Genomic DNA, 26376 nt, shown 5'->3' with positions numbered 1-26376 from the left:
AACGAATAGACTAGCCATTAAATAGAACCACAATCAAACGGCTACATGTCTAAGAGCACAAAATAATGCTTAGATGATTCTTTTACTTCCAATATAAGAGGTTCTCGGGAATGGCAATCATCCAAACTAATAAATTATAAAGGCTTTTATAAGAAAATGACAACAGTTAAACAACCTAGACAGCGTTGGGCAATACAAAATGCTAATAAATACAAGACAAATTGAAATATTGTACATGCATGTACATTAAACAAGCCAACAAATCTGCCAATGGGCTACGACAATTTTTCTTGAATTAAGTGTTTATATCTAGATTTGTTTCTTACCCCTTTGGCAGATTTATTTGCTTGTTTTAAGCCCAAATTCTGAGTTTTTTCTCCCTAAAGGCTAGGTTTATTTTCTTAGGGCATTTTGCTCATCAAAAAATGCATCTTATTTTAAGACTTTCTAGATATTTGTATAGTTAAAACAGTTCGAAATAACAAGTAAGAAATGATTTTTTGCAATGTATTCATTCATTCGCTACCCTTCATACTACAGCTGTCGAAAAACCACAGCAACGTCGACAGACCTGGAAGCGTAGCTGTATTTGTTTAACTCACAAAGACAACGGGTAAAGTATTTTCTTGATTACCTAAATGACTTGCTGTAGGAAAATAAGTTTAGGTTTAAGGGGGGAAATACAGTTTAAAGGGATATTTCAATTTATGATGATAATTCTGTCATCATTTACTCATGCATACAGGCTTACAACAACACGAGGATTAGTTTTTTTCTGAGTAACACAAAAGAAGGTATTTTGAGGAATGATGGTAAACCCACAGCAGATAGTCACCATTGACTTCCATAGTAGGAATAAAAAAATATGATGGAATTTAATAGGTACCATCAACCGTGTGCTAACCATCACTTTGCAAAATATTTTCTTCATCATTTATCACGATACTTCCAAAATATTTTTTCCTACTAAGTCAATATTTCATTATTTGCTTTACAAGCTTAAAAATGATGGTGACAGGATTCCATGGTAATCACAAACAGGTAAACAAGTAAAATAATCACTATTTACTTTTAAAAGCATTTTGAAAATTGCTTGCTTATGCTGGGAGTAAAGGTATTTCATGCAAAAGGTATTTCCTCTTTAAAAGGTAATGTATGCTTCTTTTAAAGCTGACACATTTGCCACATTAAAATAACAGAAATGTGTACTGTTTAAACTTTTTGGAGCCGGTGTGTCTGTGTTCTTGGGGCACACATCTACATGTAAAAGCAGAATTGCTTATTATTCTTCTCTATTTCTTGTATAGGTCAATTATGAGTGAAGAACCGTTCACCAAATGAAGACCGCAGCCAGGTGACGGGATCCTGTGGTAATCACAAACAGGTAAACCAGTAAAATAATCATCATTTAATGTTAAAATAATTTTGAAAATTGAAGTTCTGTGTGTTCTTATTGTACTTTATTTATTTCTGCAGGTAAGCACCATACCGTAAGCTTCATTCCCTTTATAACAGGTAAGGTTCATACTGTTTTATTCTTTTGTACTGTTTTATTCGTACTGTTTTAAATCATTCAGTAAATGCAAAGTTAAACTGATGTGTTTTTAATCTAGATTTAAAAGTGTCTACTGTTGAAGCACATCTGATCTCTTCTGAAAGCTGATAATAACTGAATGCTGAGGCACCTTGTTTTGAGTGAACCCTTGTTTTTTCTAAATGACCTGATCCTATTGATCCGAGTAATCGGTTTCATATTCGATTAGCATATCTGTCATGTATTGTAGCCATGAAGTGGTTTTTAAACAAGAAACAGTACTTTTTAAATCCATTGACCATTGCAATAATCGGCCCTGCTGGTGATGAAAGCATGAACAAGTTTCTCTAAGTCCTGTCTTGAGACAAAACCTCTAATTCTGGCAATATTTCTGAGATGGTAGTAAAAGCAGAATTCCTTATTATTTTTCTCTATCTCAGGCTCTACGGCATATATGTCATGATTTTATTTGTCTATTTATATGTCTATTTACAAGGACTGCCTTGGCCAAATGTTATTGTTAATTAATATTGAAGCAGTTATTTAACATAGGTCCTTTGAGTAGTGATTTGTGTAATGATCCATATATCTATTTTTATGTATATTTTTAACTTAGGAATGTGATTTTAAAGCTCATATTTGTTATTGTATGACACCTCTCATGTTATGAAAGTAAAAAATAAATGTATTTTCTGATGTCTTGCATTTCTGTTTTTAAACTGTTAATCCTTATCAAGTGCTATACATTAGAAAGTGGATATAGAGTGAAATGCACACGGTGAATAATGAACGCAGACCTTCAGTGCCGGACCTCTGACCCGCTAACCTCCATCCCGACAGCCAGCGCCTTCTCCGGATGCCATTGCGGTATCGCTTCTCGGCTTTTTGGGTAAGATCGAGTGGACACCGGGGACTACACGTTTAAATGGATTTTTGACCTTCGGCTATGGAAGCGAGGCTTGTTCCGTCCACTCCGTGCATCGACTCTGGCGCTTTCCGGGGACAAATAAGGTGAGTTTAAAATCAGAGTTTGCTTCTTTAGTGCGTGGTTGCCAGTTTGTTTGTCAGTCCGTGGTCCATAATACGTTCCGCGTTCGTGGTCTCTCCATCGCTCAGTACCTTTCTGTGTTTCTATTTTACGTAAAGCTAACACCAAAACGATTGTGGAAGGCGCTATATAGATTGTTCTCAAAGAAAAAAAACGAGAAACAAACCCATGTGAATATGGGTCAAATTATCTAGGCGGAGCACTTCGTTCAAAGAAAAACGCAACAGAATTGTTTGCGTTGAACAAAGACAATGGTGCCTGCAGACATCGAATGTGTATTGTGGATAAAAAATGGCCAGTGGGGTGGGACAATTTTTCTTGAATTAAGTGTTTATGGGAAAAGTTCACGAATTTTTTCTTACCCTGTAGTCAGATTTATTTGCTTGTTTTAAGCATAAAATAACAGGAGAAGAAATTGTGTAGGGGGAGCAGAGGGTTTTTTTTCGTTCAAAGAAAAGCAGCGTGGCACGAATGAATGTTTGGCTGAAATGCTATCGTAATTTCCCCCTTAATTTTCCTTACAAACATGAAACCAGAGAGAAGGGTCAGTTGGCATCGAATTGCACCTTGTATTCGGTGATTGATTGAGGAAAAATATGCGTATGTGTATATATATACTTGTTTTGTTGAACAGAGACAATGGCCGCGTGCTCCAGCGTCACCTATATGCCTATTTCACAAAATGGCGGCTTTGACCGGAAGTAGGGAAAACATCGTACAGGTTGCACCACTACGATGGCCACTCAATATAGTATGGACTGACAGCTGCTTTGTTTTCTCCTACACATGAATTTACTTGTAAAAATAACAATAACAGATATTGTCGATTGGTGTTATATTATTTTTTTAGCATTTCGTATTATCAAAATATATCATATGTTAGACAGCTTATCAATTTTAAATAAAATAACGAGACATACATAACTATTCGTGTCTGCTCCCGTTTATTGTAATGAGTGTGCACATTTGGAGAAATACTTAGACATTTTACTTCTTATTTCTTTAGACTGAATAATTATTTCTTATTAATTCCAAAGTATGCGACCCGATGATCTAATCGTGGTGTATGTGCTATTCCTCGTTTGTTTGCCTGCATCCATTGCTTTACGGCTTGCTTGTTGCGTTTAAATGCACATTTGATTTCTTTACCAGCATTGGATTTAGACCATTCAATGAGAAGAGTTAACAGCGTTTATTATGATTGATAAGCCCTCAACGGAGAATGAGGTCGGCATACATTAAAAGCCTTATTTTGTTTTTATCGTGTTGCTTCCAAAATGTATGCGACGAAACTTAAATCACGCAAAATATGAATGGTAACTAGACGTGCTTGTTGTGTGCAAGGAGTGCATTTATTTGTAAACTTTTGCTAAATCAAAATGGTTTATTTGTATTTGCTTTTTACCTGGGTTTTATCAGGTTCGCAGTCGGGACATTTTTAATCCATAGTGTATGCATAATTAATTTCAAAGAAATAAGAAGTAAAATGTGTAAGTATTCCTCAAAATGTGCTTTGGACTAAGTCCCCCGTCATCACAGCAAACGGGAGCAGACCCGAATAGGTATGGCTAGTTATTTTATTAAAAATTTCCAGCCGTCTGTAAATTTATGTTTGAAAGAAAAAAGTAAATTAATATCTTACTTACTGTTTTTGTCTTGTTTTCTAGTGAATATCTGACAATGCTTAAATGGAGATACATTTACTTGGTAAGCAAAGTGGCTTAAGATATTATGTATTGTAATAGAAAATTGTTATAAAAACCTTTTGTTTTTGCTGGGAATTCTTGTATATATTTCACAGCTATATAATTAATTATAATAACGCACTTTTTGTTGATAAACATGTTAAAAAATACATTAACACATAATAATGTGGCAACAAATCAAATGTGCATTTAAATGCAACAAGCAAAAATAAATAAATAAAGCAAATGCACGGAAAAGAAACGAGGAATAAAAGAACCGCGATTAAAAAAATCAGATCGCATACTTTGTAATAATTGAAATAAATTATAAAAATCAACAGGTTTATATTTAAAACAAATAAAAAATATCTGCCAGCGGGGTAAGAAAAATAAACTTAATTCTAGTTTCAACTTAATTCAATAATAAACTCAATTTAGGTTTATTTTTCTTACCCCACTGGCAGATATTTTTACTTGTTTTAAGCCTTAACCTATTACATTTTAGAATTTATTTCAGTAAACAAGACTTAAATTCTAAGCCACTTTGCTTATTAAGTAAATGTATCTCGATTTAAGAATTATTTTTTAACTCGAAAACATTAAGAAAATACTAAGTAAACGAACAAATTGGGATGTTCAAAACACTTAAATATTTTTTTTCACTCTACCCTTCATATTACAGCTGTCGAAAAACCACAGCAACGTTGACAGACCCGGAAGCCATGATACATTAGCAGTTTTTAAAATAAGTTAAATCTAGAATCCTTATTGGTTTTAGATACTTTAAAGCAATGAATGATCTTCTTTCTTTTGAATTGATTTGGTATTATGGAGGAGCTCTGTGTCTGGTTATTGAAGATGATTTGTTCTTTGCTCCTATGTTGGCTTATTTTTTTGTTATTTCCGTTACTATATATATTTTTTTCTTTGTTTTTTCTGATTTGAGGTTATGAAAATGTTTTAATTTGTAATAAAGGTTTTTTGAAAATTCTAAATTCTCTCTATCTCTCTCTCTCTCTCTCATGAGCGTGGATCAGATCCTGCATTAAAACATGAACTTCTGATTTGCTAGCTCAACGTTCTACCTCTGGGTTATACAATGAGAACGTATAGAGTTAAATGCCCGCTAGCCTCCACCCCAAAAGCCAGCGCCTTCGCCGGCTCCCCCTTTGGCTGCGTCTATTCCGGTATCGCTTCTCGGCCTTTTGGCTAAGATCAAGTGTAGTATCTGTTCTTATCAGTTTAATGTCTGATACGTCTCCTATCCGGGGACTATATGTTAAATGGATTTTTGACCTTCGGAAATGGAAGCGGAGCTTGCTCCTTCCACTCCATGCATCAACATGGTATTGCAGTGTTTCCATGAATGGTGCGCTCCCCATCTCGGGGATAAATAAGTCAAGTATAAAAAAAAGAATTTGCTTCTTTTGTGCGTGAATGACGGTGTTTTTTCTAATCCGTGTGTTTTAAAATTGCTGTGATTTCGTTGGCTTTATTGGTTTAACGAAAAGCTTGCGTGGAAATGAACACGCTGATAAAGAAATGTTTTTGTAATGTATTTAATTAATTTCTTTACAAGTTTGCGGAGGTGATACGAGGACGAATTAAACATCCTCGACACAGCTGAAGGCGCAACAAAAGCGAACGAGACCGATTGGAATGTTAAAAACACCTGAAAACTTTTTTCACTACCCTTCATACTACAGCTGTCGAAAAACCACAGCAACGTCGACAGACCTGGAAGCATAGCTGTACTTGTTTAACTCACAACGACAACGGGAAAGTCATTGAGCCCTGTGTTTTTATTTATCCACGTTCTAAAATTGCTATGCTTTCGTTGTTTCTTGATTGCTCTGTACATTTTTTTTTTGTTTCTATTCCACGTAAAGTTACTTTGTAATAACGAAACCATATATTTGAATGCGCAATTTAAATCCATTTGATTTAAATTGTTTCACATATTTCACTCTACACGGTTCAACCGGGCTGGAAACGGAATAAAAACAGGGTAGATCTCGAAGAATGTTTGGTCTCAGACGTGGCTTCGTGCGCTTTCCACCTGGTCACACACAGTAAATGAAATGTTAGTCGGACGGCCTCCGGGGGCGCCGTCGATGTGATCGGTCACAGGAAGATGCGGCCGTCTGGCCTCAAAGTGTGTCGCTCATACTTACCTGGCAGGGGAGACACCATGATCATGAAGGTGGTTCACCCAGGGCGAGGCTCAGCCATTGCACTCCGGTTGGGCTGACCCTTTGCGAATTCCCCAAATGTGGGAATCTCGACTGCAAAATTTCTGATAGTGGGGGACTGCGTTCGCGCTCTCCCCTGACCTTTGTGTTAAAAATAGATTCGCTTGTCGTTTTACGTAAAATCCAAGAGACGTCTAACCACGGCCCAAGAATACATTAGTCATCAAAAAAGCGGCTATTCAACGACTACATAACTTTTAATAGACAGCGAATAAGTGTCTAGGCTAAAACAAGGCTTAATTTGGGCTGTCAGTGAAAATCTAATAGCCGTTTGACCATTCCAAACGAATAGACTAGCCATTAAATAGAACCACAATCAAACGGCTACATGTCTAAGAGCACAAAATAATGCTTAGATGATTCTTTTACTTCCAATATAAGAGGTTCTCGGGAATGGCAATCATCCAAACTAATAAATTATAAAGGCTTTTATAAGAAAATGACAACAGTTAAACAACCTAGACAGCGTTGGGCAATACAAAATGCTAATAAATACAAGACAAATTGAAATATTGTACATGCATGTACATTAAACAAGCCAACAAATCTGCCAATGGGCTACGACAATTTTTCTTGAATTAAGTGTTTATATCTAGATTTGTTTCTTACCCCTTTGGCAGATTTATTTGCTTGTTTTAAGCCCAAATTCTGAGTTTTTTCTCCCTAAAGGCTAGGTTTATTTTCTTAGGGCATTTTGCTCATCAAAAATGCATCTTATTTTAAGACTTTCTAGATATTTGTATAGTTAAAACAGTTCGAAATAACAAGTAAGAAATGATTTTTTGCAATGTATTCATTCATTCGCTACCCTTCATACTACAGCTGTCGAAAAACCACAGCAACGTCGACAGACCTGGAAGCGTAGCTGTATTTGTTTAACTCACAAAGACAACGGGTAAAGTATTTTCTTGATTACCTAAATGACTTGCTGTAGGAAAATAAGTTTAGGTTTAAGGGGGGAAATACAGTTTAAAGGGATATTTCAATTTATGATGATAATTCTGTCATCATTTACTCATGCATACAGGCTTACAACAACACGAGGATTAGTTTTTTTCTGAGTAACACAAAAGAAGGTATTTTGAGGAATGATGGTAAACCCACAGCAGATAGTCACCATTGACTTCCATAGTAGGAATAAAAAAATATGATGGAATTTAATAGGTACCATCAACCGTGTGCTAACCATCACTTTGCAAAATATTTTCTTCATCATTTATCACGATACTTCCAAAATATTTTTTCCTACTAAGTCAATATTTCATTATTTGCTTTACAAGTTTAAAAATGATGGTGACAGGATTCCATGGTAATCACAAACAGGTAAACAAGTAAAATAATCACTATTTACTTTTAAAAGCATTTTGAAAATTGCTTGCTTATGCTGGGAGTAAAGGTATTTCATGCAAAAGGTATTTCCTCTTTAAAAGGTAATGTATGCTTCTTTTAAAGCTGACACATTTGCCACATTAAAATAACAGAAATGTGTACTGTTTAAACTTTTTGGAGCCGGTGTGTCTGTGTTCTTGGGGCACACATCTACATGTAAAAGCAGAATTGCTTATTATTCTTCTCTATTTCTTGTATAGGTCAATTATGAGTGAAGAACCGTTCACCAAATAAAGACCGTGACGGGATCCTGTGGTAATCACAAACAGGTAAACCAGTAAAATAATCATCATTTAATGTTAAAATAATTTTGAAAATTGAAGTTCTGTGTGTTCTTATTGTACTTTATTTATTTCTGCAGGTAAGCACCATACCGTAAGCTTCATTCCCTTTATAACAGGTAAGGTTCATACTGTTTTATTCTTTTGTACTGTTTTATTCGTACTGTTTTAAATCATTCAGTAAATGCAAAGTTAAACTGATGTGTTTTTAATCTAGATTTAAAAGTGTCTACTGTTGAAGCACATCTGATCTCTTCTGAAAGCTGATAATAACTGAATGCTGAGGCACCTTGTTTTGAGTGAACCCTTGTTTTTTCTAAATGACCTGATCCTATTGATCCGAGTAATCGGTTTCATATTCGATTAGCATATCTGTCATGTATTGTAGCCATGAAGTGGTTTTTAAACAAGAAACAGTACTTTTTAAATCCATTGACCATTGCAATAATCGGCCCTGCTGGTGATGAAAGCATGAACAAGTTTCTCTAAGTCCTGTCTTGAGACAAAACCTCTAATTCTGGCAATATTTCTGAGATGGTAGTAAAAGCAGAATTCCTTATTATTTTTCTCTATCTCAGGCTCTACAGCATATATGTCATGATTTTATTTGTCTATTTATATGTCTATTTACAAGGACTGCCTTGGCCAAATGTTATTGTTAATTAATATTGAAGCAGTTATTTAACATAGGTCCTTTGAGTAGTGATTTGTGTAATGATCCATATATCTATTTTTATGTATATTTTTAACTTAGGAATGTGATTTTAAAGCTCATATTTGTTATTGTATGACACCTCTCATGTTATGAAAGTAAAAAATAAATGTATTTTCTGATGTCTTGCATTTCTGTTTTTAAACTGTTAATCCTTATCAAGTGCTATACATTAGAAAGTGGATATAGAGTGAAATGCACACGGTGAATAATGAACGCAGACCTTCAGTGCCGGACCTCTGACCCGCTAACCTCCATCCCGACAGCCAGCGCCTTCTCCGGATGCCATTGCGGTATCGCTTCTCGGCTTTTTGGGTAAGATCGAGTGGACACCGGGGACTACACGTTTAAATGGATTTTTGACCTTCGGCTATGGAAGCGAGGCTTGTTCCGTCCACTCCGTGCATCGACTCTGGCGCTTTCCGGGGACAAATAAGGTGAGTTTAAAATCAGAGTTTGCTTCTTTAGTGCGTGGTTGCCAGTTTGTTTGCCAGTCCGTGGTCCATAATACGTTCCGCGTTCGTGGTCTCTCCATCGCTCAGTACCTTTCTGTGTTTCTATTTTACGTAAAGCTAACACCAAAACGATTGTGGAAGGCGCTATATAGATTGTTCTCAAAGAAAAAAAAAACGAGAAACAAACCCATGTGAATATGGGTCAAATTATCTAGGCGGAGCACTTCGTTCAAAGAAAAACGCAACAGAATTGTTTGCGTTGAACAAAGACAATGGTGCCTGCAGACATCGAATGTGTATTGTGGATAAAAAATGGCCAGTGGGGTGGGACAATTTTTCTTGAATTAAGTGTTTATGGGAAAAGTTCACGAATTTTTTCTTACCCTGTAGTCAGATTTATTTGCTTGTTTTAAGCATAAAATAACAGGAGAAGAAATTGTGTAGGGGGAGCAGAGGGTTTTTTTTCGTTCAAAGAAAAGCAGCGTGGCACGAATGAATGTTTGGCTGAAATGCTATCGTAATTTCCCCCTTAATTTTCCTTACAAACATGAAACCAGAGAGAAGGGTCAGTTGGCATCGAATTGCACCTTGTATTCGGTGATTGATTGAGGAAAAATATGCGTATGTGTATATATATACTTGTTTTGTTGAACAGAGACAATGGCCGCGTGCTCCAGCGTCACCTATATGCCTATTTCACAAAATGGCGGCTTTGACCGGAAGTAGGGAAAACATCGTTCAGGTTGCACCACTACGATGGCCACTCAATATAGTATGGACTGACAGCTGCTTTGTTTTCTCCTACACATGAATTTACTTGTAAAAATAACAATAACAGATATTGTCGATTGGTGTTATATTATTTTTTTAGCATTTCGTATTATCAAAATATATCATATGTTAGACAGCTTATCAATTTTAAATAAAATAACGAGACATACATAACTATTCGTGTCTGCTCCCGTTTATTGTAATGAGTGTGCACATTTGGAGAAATACTTAGACATTTTACTTCTTATTTCTTTAGACTGAATAATTATTTCTTATTAATTCCAAAGTATGCGACCCGATGATCTAATCGTGGTGTATGTGCTATTCCTCGTTTGTTTGCCTGCATCCATTGCTTTACGGCTTGCTTGTTGCGTTTAAATGCACATTTGATTTCTTTACCAGCATTGGATTTAGACCATTCAATGAGAAGAGTTAACAGCGTTTATTATGATTGATAAGCCCTCAACGGAGAATGAGGTCGGCATACATTAAAAGCCTTATTTTGTTTTTATCGTGTGCCTTCCAAAATGTATGCGACGAAACTTAAATCACGCAAAATATGAATGGTAACTAGACGTGCTTGTTGTGTGCAAGGAGTGCATTTATTTGTATATTTGTAAACTTTTGCTAAATCAAAATGGTTTATTTGTATTTGCTTTTTACCTGGGTTTTATCAGGTTCGCAGTCGGGACATTTTTAATCCATAGTGTATGCATAATTAATTTCAAAGAAATAAGAAGTAAAATGTGTACGTATTCCTCAAAATGTGCTTTGGACTAAGTCCCCCGTCATCACAGCAAACGGGAGCAGACCCGAATAGGTATGTCTAGTTATTTTATTAAAAATTTCCAGCCGTCTGTAAATTTATGTTTGAAAGAAAAAAGTAAATTAATATCTTACTTACTGTTTTTGTCTTGTTTTCTAGTGAATATCTGACAATGCTTAAATGGAGATACATTTACTTGGTAAGCAAAGTGGCTTAAGATATTATGTATTGTAATAGAAAATTGTTATAAAAACGTTTTGTTTTTGCTGGGAATTCTTGTATATATTTCACAGCTATATAATTAATTATAATAACGCACTTTTTGTTGATAAACATGTTAAAAAATACATTAACACATAATAATGTGGCAACAAATCAAATGTGCATTTAAATGCAACAAGCAAAAATAAATAAATAAAGCAAATGCACGGAAAAGAAACGAGGAATAAAAGAAACACCGCGATTAAAAAAATCAGATCGCATACTTTGTAATAATTGAAATAAATTATAAAAATCAACAGGTTTATATTTAAAACAAATAAAAAATATCTGCCAGCGGGGTAAGAAAAATAAACTTAATTCTAGTTTCAACTTAATTCAATAATAAACTCAATTTAGGTTTATTTTTCTTACCCCACTGGCAGATATTTTTACTTGTTTTAAGCCTTAACCTATTACATTTTAGAATTTATTTCAGTAAACAAGACTTAAATTCTAAGCCACTTTGCTTATTAAGTAAATGTATCTCGATTTAAGAATTATTTTTTAACTCGAAAACATTAAGAAAATACTAAGTAAACGAACAAATTGGGATGTTCAAAACACTTAAATATTTTTTTTCACTCTACCCTTCATATTACAGCTGTCGAAAAACCACAGCAACGTTGACAGACCCGGAAGCCATGATACATTAGCAGTTTTTAAAATAAGTTAAATCTAGAATCCTTATTGGTTTTAGATACTTTAAAGCAATGAATGATCTTCTTTCTTTTGAATTGATTTGGTATTATGGAGGAGCTCTGTGTCTGGTTATTGAAGATGATTTGTTCTTTGCTCCTATGTTGGCTTATTTTTTTGTTATTTCCGTTACTATATATATTTTTTTCTTTGTTTTTTCTGATTTGAGGTTATGAAAATGTTTTAATTTGTAATAAAGGTTTTTTGAAAATTCTAAATTCTCTCTATCTCTCTCTCTCTCTCATGAGCGTGGATCAGATCCTGCATTAAAACATGAACTTCTGATTTGCTAGCTCAACGTTCTACCTCTGGGTTATACAATGAGAACGTATAGAGTTAAATGCCCGCTAGCCTCCACCCCAAAAGCCAGCGCCTTCGCCGGCTCCCCCTTTGGCTGCGTCTATTCCGGTATCGCTTCTCGGCCTTTTGGCTAAGATCAAGTGTAGTATCTGTTCTTATCAGTTTAATGTCTGATACGTCTCGTATCCGGGGACTATATGTTAAATGGATTTTTGACCTTCGGAAATGGAAGCGGAGCTTGCTCCTTCCACTCCATGCATCAACATGGTATTGCAGTGTTTCCATGAATGGTGCGCTCCCCATCTCGGGGATAAATAAGTCAAGTATAAAAAAAAGAATTTGCTTCTTTTGGGCGTGAATGACGGTGTTTTTTCTAATCCGTGTGTTTTAAAATTGCTGTGATTTCGTTGGCTTTATTGGTTTAACGAAAAGCTTGCGTGGAAATGAACACGCTGATAAAGAAATGTTTTTGTAATGTATTTAATTAATTTCTTTACAAGTTTGCGGAGGTGATACGAGGACGAATTAAACATCCTCGACACAGCTGAAGGCGCAACAAAAGCGAACGAGACCGATTGGAATGTTAAAAACACCTGAAAACTTTTTTCACTACCCTTCATACTACAGCTGTCGAAAAACCACAGCAACGTCGACAGACCTGGAAGCATAGCTGTACTTGTTTAACTCACAACGACAACGGGAAAGTCATTGAGCCCTGTGTTTTTATTTATCCACGTTCTAAAATTGCTATGCTTTCGTTGTTTCTTGATTGCTCTGTACATTTTTTTTTGTTTCTATTCCACGTAAAGTTACTTTGTAATAACGAAACCATATATTTGAATGCGCAATTTAAATCCATTTGATTTAAATTGTTTCACATATTTCACTCTACCCGGTTCAACCGGGCTGGAAACGGAATAAAAACAGGGTAGATCTCGAAGAATGTTTGGTCTCAGACGTGGCTTCGTGCGCTTTCCACCTGGTCACACACAGTAAATGAAATGTTAGTCGGACGGCCTCCGGGGGCGCCGTCGATGTGATCGGTCACAGGAAGATGCGGCCGTCTGGCCTCAAAGGGTGTCGCTCATACTTACCTGGCAGGGGAGACACCATGATCATGAAGGTGGTTCACCCAGGGCGAGGCTCAGCCATTGCACTCCGGTTGGGCTGACCCTTTGCGAATTCCCCAAATGTGGGAATCTCGACTGCAAAATTTCTGATAGTGGGGGACTGCGTTCGCGCTCTCCCCTGACCTTTGTGTTAAAAATAGATTCGCTTGTCGTTTTACGTAAAATCCAAGAGACGTCTAACCACGGCCCAAGAATACATTAGTCATCAAAAAAGCGGCTATTCAACGACTACATAACTTTTAATAGACAGCGAATAAGTGTCTAGGCTAAAACAAGGCTTAATTTGGGCTGTCAGTGAAAATCTAATAGCCGTTTGACCATTCCAAACGAATAGACTAGCCATTAAATAGAACCACAATCAAACGGCTACATGTCTAAGAGCACAAAATAATGCTTAGATGATTCTTTTACTTCCAATATAAGAGGTTCTCGGGAATGGCAATCATCCAAACTAATAAATTATAAAGGCTTTTATAAGAAAATGACAACAGTTAAACAACCTAGACAGCGTTGGGCAATACAAAATGCTAATAAATACAAGACAAATTGAAATATTGTACATGCATGTACATTAAACAAGCCAACAAATCTGCCAATGGGCTACGACAATTTTTCTTGAATTAAGTGTTTATATCTAGATTTGTTTCTTACCCCTTTGGCAGATTTATTTGCTTGTTTTAAGCCCAAATTCTGAGTTTTTTCTCCCTAAAGGCTAGGTTTATTTTCTTAGGGCGTTTTGCTCATCAAAAAATGCATCTTATTTTAAGACTTTCTAGATATTTGTATAGTTAAAACAGTTCGAAATAACAAGTAAGAAATGATTTTTTGCAATGTATTCATTCATTCGCTACCCTTCATACTACAGCTGTCGAAAAACCACAGCAACGTCGACAGACCTGGAAGCGTAGCTGTATTTGTTTAACTCACAAAGACAACGGGTAAAGTATTTTCTTGATTACCTAAATGACTTGCTGTAGGAAAATAAGTTTAGGTTTAAGGGGGGAAATACAGTTTAAAGGGATATTTCAATTTATGATGATAATTCTGTCATCATTTACTCATGCATACAGGCTTACAACAACACGAGGATTAGTTTTTTTCTGAGTAACACAAAAGAAGGTATTTTGAGGAATGATGGTAAACCCACAGCAGATAGTCACCATTGACTTCCATAGTAGGAATAAAAAAATATGATGGAATTTAATAGGTACCATCAACCGTGTGCTAACCATCACTTTGCAAAATATTTTCTTCATCATTTATCACGATACTTCCAAAATATTTTTTCCTACTAAGTCAATATTTCATTATTTGCTTTACAAGCTTAAAAATGATGGTGACAGGATTCCATGGTAATCACAAACAGGTAAACAAGTAAAATAATCACTATTTACTTTTAAAAGCATTTTGAAAATTGCTTGCTTATGCTGGGAGTAAAGGTATTTCATGCAAAAGGTATTTCCTCTTTAAAAGGTAATGTATGCTTCTTTTAAAGCTGACACATTTGCCACATTAAAATAACAGAAATGTGTACTGTTTAAACTTTTTGGAGCCGGTGTGTCTGTGTTCTTGGGGCACACATCTACATGTAAAAGCAGAATTGCTTATTATTCTTCTCTATTTCTTGTATAGGTCAATTATGAGTGAAGAACCGTTCACCAAATGAAGACCGCAGCCAGGTGACGGGATCCTGTGGTAATCACAAACAGGTAAACCAGTAAAATAATCATCATTTAATGTTAAAATAATTTTGAAAATTGAAGTTCTGTGTGTTCTTATTGTACTTTATTTATTTCTGCAGGTAAGCACCATACCGTAAGCTTCATTCCCTTTATAACAGGTAAGGTTCATACTGTTTTATTCTTTTGTACTGTTTTATTCGTACTGTTTTAAATCATTCAGTAAATGCAAAGTTAAACTGATGTGTTTTTAATCTAGATTTAAAAGTGTCTACTGTTGAAGCACATCTGATCTCTTCTGAAAGCTGATAATAACTGAATGCTGAGGCACCTTGTTTTGAGTGAACCCTTGTTTTTTCTAAATGACCTGATCCTATTGATCCGAGTAATCGGTTTCATATTCGATTAGCATATCTGTCATGTATTGTAGCCATGAAGTGGTTTTTAAACAAGAAACAGTACTTTTTAAATCCATTGACCATTGCAATAATCGGCCCTGCTGGTGATGAAAGCATGAACAAGTTTCTCTAAGTCCTGTCTTGAGACAAAACCTCTAATTCTGGCAATATTTCTGAGATGGTAGTAAAAGCAGAATTCCTTATTATTTTTCTCTATCTCAGGCTCTACGGCATATATGTCATGATTTTATTTGTCTATTTATATGTCTATTTACAAGGACTGCCTTGGCCAAATGTTATTGTTAATTAATATTGAAGCAGTTATTTAACATAGGTCCTTTGAGTAGTGATTTGTGTAATGATCCATATATCTATTTTTATGTATATTTTTAACTTAGGAATGTGATTTTAAAGCTCATATTTGTTATTGTATGACACCTCTCATGTTATGAAAGTAAAAAATAAATGTATTTTCTGATGTCTTGCATTTCTGTTTTTAAACTGTTAATCCTTATCAAGTGCTATACATTAGAAAGTGGATATAGAGTGAAATGCACACGGTGAATAATGAACGCAGACCTTCAGTGCCGGACCTCTGACCCGCTAACCTCCATCCCGACAGCCAGCGCCTTCTCCGGATGCCATTGCGGTATCGCTTCTCGGCTTTTTGGGTAAGATCGAGTGGACACCGGGGACTACACGTTTAAATGGATTTTTGACCTTCGGCTATGGAAGCGAGGCTTGTTCCGTCCACTCCGTGCATCGACTCTGGCGCTTTCCGGGGACAAATAAGGTGAGTTTAAAATCAGAGTTTGCTTCTTTAGTGCGTGGTTGCCAGTTTGTTTGCCAGTCCGTGGTCCATAATACGTTCCGCGTTCGTGGTCTCTCCATCGCTCAGTACCTTTCTGTGTTTCTATTTTACGTAAAGCTAACACCAAAACGATTGTGGAAGGCGCTATATAGATTGTTCTCAAAGAAAAAAAACGAGAAACAAACCCATGTGAATATGGGTCAAATTATCTAGGCGGAGCACTTCGTTCAAAGAAAAACGCAACAGAATTGTTTGCGTTGAACAAAGACAATGGTGCCTGCAGACATCGAATGTGTATTGTGGATAAAAAATGGCCAGTGGGGTGGGACAATTTTTCTTGAATTAAGTGTTTATGGGAAAAGTTCACGAATTTTTTCTTACCCTGTAGTCAGATTTATTTGCTTGTTTTAAGCATAAAATAACAGGAGAAGAAATTGTGTAGGGGGAGCAGAGGGTTTTTTTTCGTTCAAAGAAAAGCAGCGTGGCACGAATGAATGTTTGGCTGAAATGCTATCGTAATTTCCCCCTTAATTTTCCTTACAAACATGAAACCAGAGAGAAGGGTCAGTTGGCATCGAATTGCACCTTGTATTCGGTGATTGATTGAGGAAAAATATGCGTATGTGTATATATATACTTGTTTTGTTGAACAGAGACAATGGCCGCGTGCTCCAGCGTCACCTATATGCCTATTTCACAAAATGGCGGCTTTGACCGGAAGTAGGGAAAACATCGTTCAGGTTGCACCACTACGATGGCCACTCAATATAGTATGGACTGACAGCTGCTTTGTTTTCTCCTACACATGAATTTACTTGTAAAAATAACAATAACAGATATTGTCGATTGGTGTTATATTATTTTTTTAGCATTTCGTATTATCAAAATATATCATATGTTAGACAGCTTATCAATTTTAAATAAAATAACGAGACATACATAACTATTCGTGTCTGCTCCCGTTTATTGTAATGAGTGTGCACATTTGGAGAAATACTTAGACATTTTACTTCTTATTTCTTTAGACTGAATAATTATTTCTTATTAATTCCAAAGTATGCGACCCAATGATCTAATCGTGGTGTATGTGCTATTCCTCGTTTGTTTGCCTGCATCCATTGCTTTACGGCTTGCTTGTTGCGTTTAAATGCACATTTGATTTCTTTACCAGCATTGGATTTAGACCATTCAATGAGAAGAGTTAACAGCGTTTATTATGATTGATAAGCCCTCAACGGAGAATGAGGTCGGCATACATTAAAAGCCTTATTTTGTTTTTATCGTGTGCCTTCCAAAATGTATGCGACGAAACTTAAATCACGCAAAATATGAATGGTAACTAGACGTGCTTGTTGTGTGCAAGGAGTGCATTTATTTGTAAACTTTTGCTAAATCAAAATGGTTTATTTGTATTTGCTTTTTACCTGGGTTTTATCAGGTTCGCAGTCGGGACATTTTTAATCCATAGTGTATGCATAATTAATTTCAAAGAAATAAGAAGTAAAATGTGTACGTATTCCTCAAAATGTGCTTTGGACTAAGTCCCCCGTCATCACAGCAAACGGGAGCAGACCCGAATAGGTATGTCTAGTTATTTTATTAAAAATTTCCAGCCGTCTGTAAATTTATGTTTGAAAGAAAAAAGTAAATTAATATCTTACTTACTGTTTTTGTCTTGTTTTCTAGTGAATATCTGACAATGCTTAAATGGAGATACATTTACTTGGTAAGCAAAGTGGCTTAAGATATTATGTATTGTAATAGAAAATTGTTATAAAAACGTTTTGTTTTTGCTGGGAATTGTTGTATATATTTCACAGCTATATAATTAATTATAATAACGCACTTTTTGTTGATAAACATGTTAAAAAATACATTAACACATAATAATGTGGCAACAAATCAAATGTGCATTTAAATGCAACAAGCAAAAATAAATAAATAAAGCAAATGCACGGAAAAGAAACGAGGAATAAAAGAAACACCGCGATTAAAAAAATCAGATCGCATACTTTGTAATAATTGAAATAAATTATAAAAATCAACAGGTTTATATTTAAAACAAATAAAAAATATCTGCCAGCGGGGTAAGAAAAATAAACTTAATTCTAGTTTCAACTTAATTCAATAATAAACTCAATTTAGGTTTATTTTTCTTACCCCACTGGCAGATATTTTTACTTGTTTTAAGCCTTAACCTATTACATTTTAGAATTTATTTCAGTAAACAAGACTTAAATTCTAAGCCACTTTGCTTATTAAGTAAATGTATCTCGATTTAAGAATTATTTTTTAACTCGAAAACATTAAGAAAATACTAAGTAAACGAACAAATTGGGATGTTCAAAACACTTAAATATTTTTTTTCACTCTACCCTTCATATTACAGCTGTCGAAAAACCACAGCAACGTTGACAGACCCGGAAGCCATGATACATTAGCAGTTTTTAAAATAAGTTAAATCTAGAATCCTTATTGGTTTTAGATACTTTAAAGCAATGAATGATCTTCTTTCTTTTGAATTGATTTGGTATTATGGAGGAGCTCTGTGTCTGGTTATTGAAGATGATTTGTTCTTTGCTCCTATGTTGGCTTATTTTTTTGTTATTTCCGTTACTATATATATTTTTTTCTTTGTTTTTTCTGATTTGAGGTTATGAAAATGTTTTAATTTGTAATAAAGGTTTTTTGAAAATTCTAAATTCTCTCTATCTCTCTCTCTCTCTCTCTCTCATGAGCGTGGATCAGATCCTGCATTAAAACATGAACTTCTGATTTGCTAGCTCAACGTTCTACCTCTGGGTTATACAATGAGAACGTATAGAGTTAAATGCCCGCTAGCCTCCACCCCAAAAGCCAGCGCCTTCGCCGGCTCCCCCTTTGGCTGCGTCTATTCCGGTATCGCTTCTCGGCCTTTTGGCTAAGATCAAGTGTAGTATCTGTTCTTATCAGTTTAATGTCTGATACGTCTCCTATCCGGGGACTATATGTTAAATGGATTTTTGACCTTCGGAAATGGAAGCGGAGCTTGCTCCTTCCACTCCATGCATCAACATGGTATTGCAGTGTTTCCATGAATGGTGCGCTCCCCATCTCGGGGATAAATAAGTCAAGTATAAAAAAAAGAATTTGCTTCTTTTGTGCGTGAATGACGGTGTTTTTTCTAATCCGTGTGTTTTAAAATTGCTGTGATTTCGTTGGCTTTATTGGTTTAACGAAAAGCTTGCGTGGAAATGAACACGCTGATAAAGAAATGTTTTTGTAATGTATTTAATTAATTTCTTTACAAGTTTGCGGAGGTGATACGAGGACGAATTAAACATCCTCGACACAGCTGAAGGCGCAACAAAAGCGAACGAGACCGATTGGAATGTTAAAAACACCTGAAAACTTTTTTCACTACGCTTCATACTACAGCTGTCGAAAAACCACAGCAACGTCGACAGACCTGGAAGCATAGCTGTACTTGTTTAACTCACAACGACAACGGGTAAGTCATTGAGCCCTGTGTTTTTATTTATCCACGTTCTAAAATTGCTATGCTTTCGTTGTTTCTTGATTGCTCTGTACATTTCTTTGTTTCTATTCCACGTAAAGTTACTTTGTAATAACGAAACCATATATTTGAATGCGCAATTTAAATCCATTTGATTTAAATTGTTTCACATATTTCACTCTACACGGTTCAACCGGGCTGGAAACGGAATAAAAACAGGGTAGATCTCGAAGAATGTTTGGTCTCAGACGTGGCTTCGTGCGCTTTCCACCTGGTCACACACAGTAAATTAAATGTTAGTCGGACGGCCTCCGGGGGCGCCGTCGATGTGATCGGTCACAGGAAGATGCGGCCGTCTGGCCTCAAAGGGTGTCGCTCATACTTACCTGGCAGGGGAGACACCATGATCATGAAGGTGGTTCACCCAGGGCGAGGCTCAGCCATTGCACTCCGGTTGGGCTGACCCTTTGCGAATTCCCCAAATGTGGGAATCTCGACTGCAAAATTTCTGATAGTGGGGGACTGCGTTCGCGCTCTCCCCTGACCTTTGTGTTAAAAATAGATTCGCTTGTCGTTTTACGTAAAATCCAAGAGACGTCTAACCACGGCCCAAGAATACATTAGTCATCAAAAAAGCGGCTATTCAACGACTACATAACTTTTAATAGACAGCGAATAAGTGTCTAGGCTAAAACAAGGCTTAATTTGGGCTGTCAGTGAAAATCTAATAGCCGTTTGACCATTCCAAACGAATAGACTAGCCATTAAATAGAACCACAATCAAACGGCTACATGTCTAAGAGCACAAAATAATGCTTAGATGATTCTTTTACTTCCAATATAAGAGGTTCTCGGGAATGGCAATCATCCAAACTAATAAATTATAAAGGCTTTTATAAGAAAATGACAACAGTTAAACAACCTAGACAGCGTTGGGCAATACAAAATGCTAATAAATACAAGACAAATTTAAATATTGTACATGCATGTACATTAAACAAGCCAACAAATCTGCCAATGGGCTACGACAATTTTTCTTGAATTAAGTGTTTATATCTAGATTTGTTTCTTACCCCTTTGGCAGATTTATTTGCTTGTTTTAAGCCCAAATTCTGAGTTTTTTCTCCCTAAAGGCTAGGTTTATTTTCTTAGGGCATTTTGCTCATCAAAAAATGCATCTTATTTTAAGACTTTCTAGATATTTGTATAGTTAAAACAGTTCGAAATAACAAGTAAGAAATGATTTTTTGCAATGTATTCATTCATTCGCTACCCTTCATACTACAGCTGTCGAAAAACCACAGCAACGTCGACAGACCTGGAAGCGTAGCTGTATTTGTTTAACTCACAAAGACAACGGGTAAAGTATTTTCTTGATTACCTAAATGACTTGCTGTAGGAAAATAAGTTTAGGTTTAAGGGGGGAAATACAGTTTAAAGGGATATTTCAATTTATGATGATAATTCTGTCATCATTTACTCATGCATACAGGCTTACAACAACACGAGGATTAGTTTTTTTCTGAGTAACACAAAAGAAGGTATTTTGAGGAATGATGGTAAACCCACAGCAGATAGTCACCATTGACTTCCATAGTAGGAATAAAAAAATATGATGGAATTTAATAGGTACCATCAACCGTGTGCTAACCATCACTTTGCAAAATATTTTCTTCATCATTTATCACGATACTTCCAAAATATTTTTTCCTACTAAGTCAATATTTCATTATTTGCTTTACAAGCTTAAAAATGATGGTGACAGGATTCCATGGTAATCACAAACAGGTAAACAAGTAAAATAATCACTATTTACTTTTAAAAGCATTTTGAAAATTGCTTGCTTATGCTGGGAGTAAAGGTATTTCATGCAAAAGGTATTTCCTCTTTAAAAGGTAATGTATGCTTCTTTTAAAGCTGACACATTTGCCACATTAAAATAACAGAAATGTGTACTGTTTAAACTTTTTGGAGCCGGTGTGTCTGTGTTCTTGGGGCACACATCTACATGTAAAAGCAGAATTGCTTATTATTCTTCTCTATTTCTTGTATAGGTCAATTATGAGTGAAGAACCGTTCACCAAATGAAGACCGCAGCCAGGTGACGGGATCCTGTGGTAATCACAAACAGGTAAACCAGTAAAATAATCATCATTTAATGTTAAAATAATTTTGAAAATTGAAGTTCTGTGTGTTCTTATTGTACTTTATTTATTTCTGCAGGTAAGCACCATACCGTAAGCTTCATTCCCTTTATAACAGGTAAGGTTCATACTGTTTTATTCTTTTGTACTGTTTTATTCGTACTGTTTTAAATCATTCAGTAAATGCAAAGTTAAACTGATGTGTTTTTAATCTAGATTTAAAAGTGTCTACTGTTGAAGCACATCTGATCTCTTCTGAAAGCTGATAATAACTGAATGCTGAGGCACCTTGTTTTGAGTGAACCCTTGTTTTTTCTAAATGACCTGATCCTATTGATCCGAGTAATCGGTTTCATATTCGATTAGCATATCTGTCATGTATTGTAGCCATGAAGTGGTTTTTAAACAAGAAACAGTACTTTTTAAATCCATTGACCATTGCAATAATCGGCCCTGCTGGTGATGAAAGCATGAACAAGTTTCTCTAAGTCCTGTCTTGAGACAAAACCTCTAATTCTGGCAATATTTCTGAGATGGTAGTAAAAGCAGAATTCCTTATTATTTTTCTCTATCTCAGGCTCTACGGCATATATGTCATGATTTTATTTGTCTATTTATATGTCTATTTACAAGGACTGCCTTGGCCAAATGTTATTGTTAATTAATATTGAAGCAGTTATTTAACATAGGTCCTTTGAGTAGTGATTTGTGTAATGATCCATATATCTATTTTTATGTATATTTTTAACTTAGGAATGTGATTTTAAAGCTCATATTTGTTATTGTATGACACCTCTCATGTTATGAAAGTAAAAAATAAATGTATTTTCTGATGTCTTGCATTTCTGTTTTTAAACTGTTAATCCTTATCAAGTGCTATACATTAGAAAGTGGATATAGAGTGAAATGCACACGGTGAATAATGAACGCAGACCTTCAGTGCCGGACCTCTGACCCGCTAACCTCCATCCCGACAGCCAGCGCCTTCTCCGGATGCCATTGCGGTATCGCTTCTCGGCTTTTTGGGTAAGATCGAGTGGACACCGGGGACTACACGTTTAAATGGATTTTTGACCTTCGGCTATGGAAGCGAGGCTTGTTCCGTCCACTCCGTGCATCGACTCTGGCGCTTTCCGGGGACAAATAAGGTGAGTTTAAAATCAGAGTTTGCTTCTTTAGTGCGTGGTTGCCAGTTTGTTTGCCAGTCCGTGGTCCATAATACGTTCCGCGTTCGTGGTCTCTCCATCGCTCAGTACCTTTCTGTGTTTCTATTTTACGTAAAGCTAACACCAAAATGATTGTGGAAGGCGCTATATAGATTGTTCTCAAAGAAAAAAAACGAGAAACAAACCCATGTGAATATGGGTCAAATTATCTAGGCGGAGCACTTCGTTCAAAGAAAAACGCAACAGAATTGTTTGCGTTGAACAAAGACAATGGTGCCTGCAGACATCGAATGTGTATTGTGGATAAAAAATGGCCAGTGGGGTGGGACAATTTTTCTTGAATTAAGTGTTTATGGGAAAAGTTCACGAATTTTTTCTTACCCTGTAGTCAGATTTATTTGCTTGTTTTAAGCATAAAATAACAGGAGAAGAAATTGTGTAGGGGGAGCAGAGGGTTTTTTTTCGTTCAAAGAAAAGCAGCGTGGCACGAATTAATGTTTGGCTGAAATGCTATCGTAATTTCCCCCTTAATTTTCCTTACAAACATGAAACCAGAGAGAAGGGTCAGTTGGCATCGAATTGCACCTTGTATTCGGTGATTGATTGAGGAAAAATATGCGTATGTGTATATATATACTTGTTTTGTTGAACAGAGACAATGGCCGCGTGCTCCAGCGTCACCTATATGCCTATTTCACAAAATGGCGGCTTTGACCGGAAGTAGGGAAAACATCGTTCAGGTTGCACCACTACGATGGCCACTCAATATAGTATGGACTGACAGCTGCTTTGTTTTCTCCTACACATGAATTTACTTGTAAAAATAACAATAACAGATATTGTCGATTGGTGTTATATTATTTTTTTAGCATTTCGTATTATCAAAATATATCATATGTTAGACAGCTTATCAATTTTAAATAAAATAACGAGACATACATAACTATTCGTGTCTGCTCCCGTTTATTGTAATGAGTGTGCACATTTGGAGAAATACTTAGACATTTTACTTCTTATTTCTTTAGACTGAATAATTATTTCTTATTAATTCCAAAGTATGCGACCCGATGATCTAATCGTGGTGTATGTGCTATTCCTCGTTTGTTTGCCTGCATCCATTGCTTTACGGCTTGCTTGTTGCGTTTAAATGCACATTTGATTTCTTTACCAGCATTGGATTTAGACCATTCAATGAGAAGAGTTAACAGCGTTTATTATGATTGATAAGCCCTCAACGGAGAATGAGGTCGGCATACATTAAAAGCCTTATTTTGTTTTTATCGTGTGCCTTCCAAAATGTATGCGACGAAACTTAAATCACGCAAAATATGAATGGTAACTAGACGTGCTTGTTGTGTGCAAGGAGTGCATTTATTTGTAAACTTTTGCTAAATCAAAATGGTTTATTTGTATTTGCTTTTTACCTGGGTTTTATCAGGTTCGCAGTCGGGACATTTTTAATCCATAGTGTATGCATAATTAATTTCAAAGAAATAAGAAGTAAAATGTGTAAGTATTCCTCAAAATGTGCTTTGGACTAAGTCCCCCGTCATCACAGCAAACGGGAGCAGACCCGAATAGGTATGTCTAGTTATTTTATTAAAAATTTCCAGCCGTCTGTAAATTTATGTTTGAAAGAAAAAAGTAAATTAATATCTTACTTACTGTTTTTGTCTTGTTTTCTAGTGAATATCTGACAATGCTTAAATGGAGATACATTTACTTGGTAAGCAAAGTGGCTTAAGATATTATGTATTGTAATAGAAAATTGTTATAAAAACGTTTTGTTTTTGCTGGGAATTGTTGTATATATTTCACAGCTATATAATTAATTATAATAACGCACTTTTTGTTGATAAACATGTTAAAAAATACATTAACACATAATAATGTGGCAACAAATCAAATGTGCATTTAAATGCAACAAGCAAAAATAAATAAATAAAGCAAATGCACGGAAAAGAAACGAGGAATAAAAGAAACACCGCGATTAAAAAAATCAGATCGCATACTTTGTAAAATAATTGAAATAAATTATAAAAATCAACAGGTTTATATTTAAAACAAATAAAAAATATCTGCCAGCGGGGTAAGAAAAATAAACTTAATTCTAGTTTCAACTTAATTCAATAATAAACTCAATTTAGGTTTATTTTTCTTACCCCACTGGCAGATATTTTTACTTGTTTTAAGCCTTAACCTATTACATTTTAGAATTTATTTCAGTAAACAAGACTTAAATTCTAAGCCACTTTGCTTATTAAGTAAATGTATCTCGATTTAAGAATTATTTTTTAACTCGAAAACATTAAGAAAATACTAAGTAAACGAACAAATTGGGATGTTCAAAACACTTAAATATTTTTTTTCACTCTACCCTTCATATTACAGCTGTCGAAAAACCACAGCAACGTTGACAGACCCGGAAGCCATGATACATTAGCAGTTTTTAAAATAAGTTAAAACTAGAATCCTTATTGGTTTTAGATACTTTAAAGCAATGAATGATCTTCTTTCTTTTGAATTGATTTGGTATTATGGAGGAGCTCTGTGTCTGGTTATTGAAGATGATTTGTTCTTTGCTCCTATGTTGGCTTATTTTTTTGTTATTTCCGTTACTATATATATTTTTTTCTTTGTTTTTTCTGATTTGAGGTTATGAAAATGTTTTAATTTGTAATAAAGGTTTTTTGAAAATTCTAAATTCTCTCTATCTCTCTCTCTCTCTCTCATGAGCGTGGATCAGATCCTGCATTAAAACATGAACTTCTGATTTGCTAGCTCAACGTTCTACCTCTGGGTTATACAATGAGAACGTATAGAGTTAAATGCCCGCTAGCCTCCACCCCAAAAGCCAGCGCCTTCGCCGGCTCCCCCTTTGGCTGCGTCTATTCCGGTATCGCTTCTCGGCCTTTTGGCTAAGATCAAGTGTAGTATCTGTTCTTATCAGTTTAATGTCTGATACGTCTCCTATCCGGGGACTATATGTTAAATGGATTTTTGACCTTCGGAAATGGAAGCGGAGCTTGCTCCTTCCACTCCATGCATCAACATGGTATTGCAGTGTTTCCATGAATGGTGCGCTCCCCATCTCGGGGATAAATAAGTCAAGTATAAAAAAAAGAATTTGCTTCTTTTGTGCGTGAATGACGGTGTTTTTTCTAATCCGTGTGTTTTAAAATTGCTGTGATTTCGTTGGCTTTATTGGTTTAACGAAAAGCTTGCGTGGAAATGAACACGCTGATAAAGAAATGTTTTTGTAATGTATTTAATTAATTTCTTTACAAGTTTGCGGAGGTGATACGAGGACGAATTAAACATCCTCGACACAGCTGAAGGCGCAACAAAAGCGAATGAGACCGATTGGAATGTTAAAAACACCTGAAAACTTTTTTCACTACC

The 26376-nt window shown here is 35.6% G+C and overlaps 7 non-coding genes across 7 annotated transcripts; all 7 read left to right on the top strand.

Annotated features, from left to right (window-relative positions):
* Positions 1–5456: 5456 nt before the first annotated feature.
* Positions 5457–5647, top strand: LOC135752747 (U2 spliceosomal RNA). The gene has a single exon (XR_010533275.1). It is a non-coding gene; the product is annotated as a U2 spliceosomal RNA (small nuclear RNA).
* A 786-nt stretch (positions 5648–6433) lies between these two features.
* Positions 6434–6598, top strand: LOC135752813 (U1 spliceosomal RNA). The gene has a single exon (XR_010533334.1). It is a non-coding gene; the product is annotated as a U1 spliceosomal RNA (small nuclear RNA).
* A 5662-nt stretch (positions 6599–12260) lies between these two features.
* Positions 12261–12451, top strand: LOC135752764 (U2 spliceosomal RNA). Its single transcript, XR_010533291.1, has one exon. It is a non-coding gene; the product is annotated as a U2 spliceosomal RNA (small nuclear RNA).
* A 785-nt stretch (positions 12452–13236) lies between these two features.
* On the top strand, positions 13237–13401 carry LOC135752812 (U1 spliceosomal RNA). Its single transcript, XR_010533333.1, has one exon. It is a non-coding gene; the product is annotated as a U1 spliceosomal RNA (small nuclear RNA).
* A 5667-nt stretch (positions 13402–19068) lies between these two features.
* On the top strand, positions 19069–19259 carry LOC135752746 (U2 spliceosomal RNA). The gene has a single exon (XR_010533274.1). It is a non-coding gene; the product is annotated as a U2 spliceosomal RNA (small nuclear RNA).
* A 783-nt stretch (positions 19260–20042) lies between these two features.
* LOC135752811 (U1 spliceosomal RNA) lies at positions 20043–20207 on the top strand. The gene has a single exon (XR_010533332.1). It is a non-coding gene; the product is annotated as a U1 spliceosomal RNA (small nuclear RNA).
* A 5665-nt stretch (positions 20208–25872) lies between these two features.
* LOC135752745 (U2 spliceosomal RNA) lies at positions 25873–26063 on the top strand. The gene has a single exon (XR_010533273.1). It is a non-coding gene; the product is annotated as a U2 spliceosomal RNA (small nuclear RNA).
* Positions 26064–26376: the final 313 nt, after the last annotated feature.

This window comes from Paramisgurnus dabryanus, chromosome 9 (assembly GCF_030506205.2).
Source record: "Paramisgurnus dabryanus chromosome 9, PD_genome_1.1, whole genome shotgun sequence".
Taxonomy (NCBI): domain Eukaryota; kingdom Metazoa; phylum Chordata; class Actinopteri; order Cypriniformes; family Cobitidae; genus Paramisgurnus; species Paramisgurnus dabryanus.
This window is presented reverse-complemented; position numbering and strand designations above follow the sequence as displayed.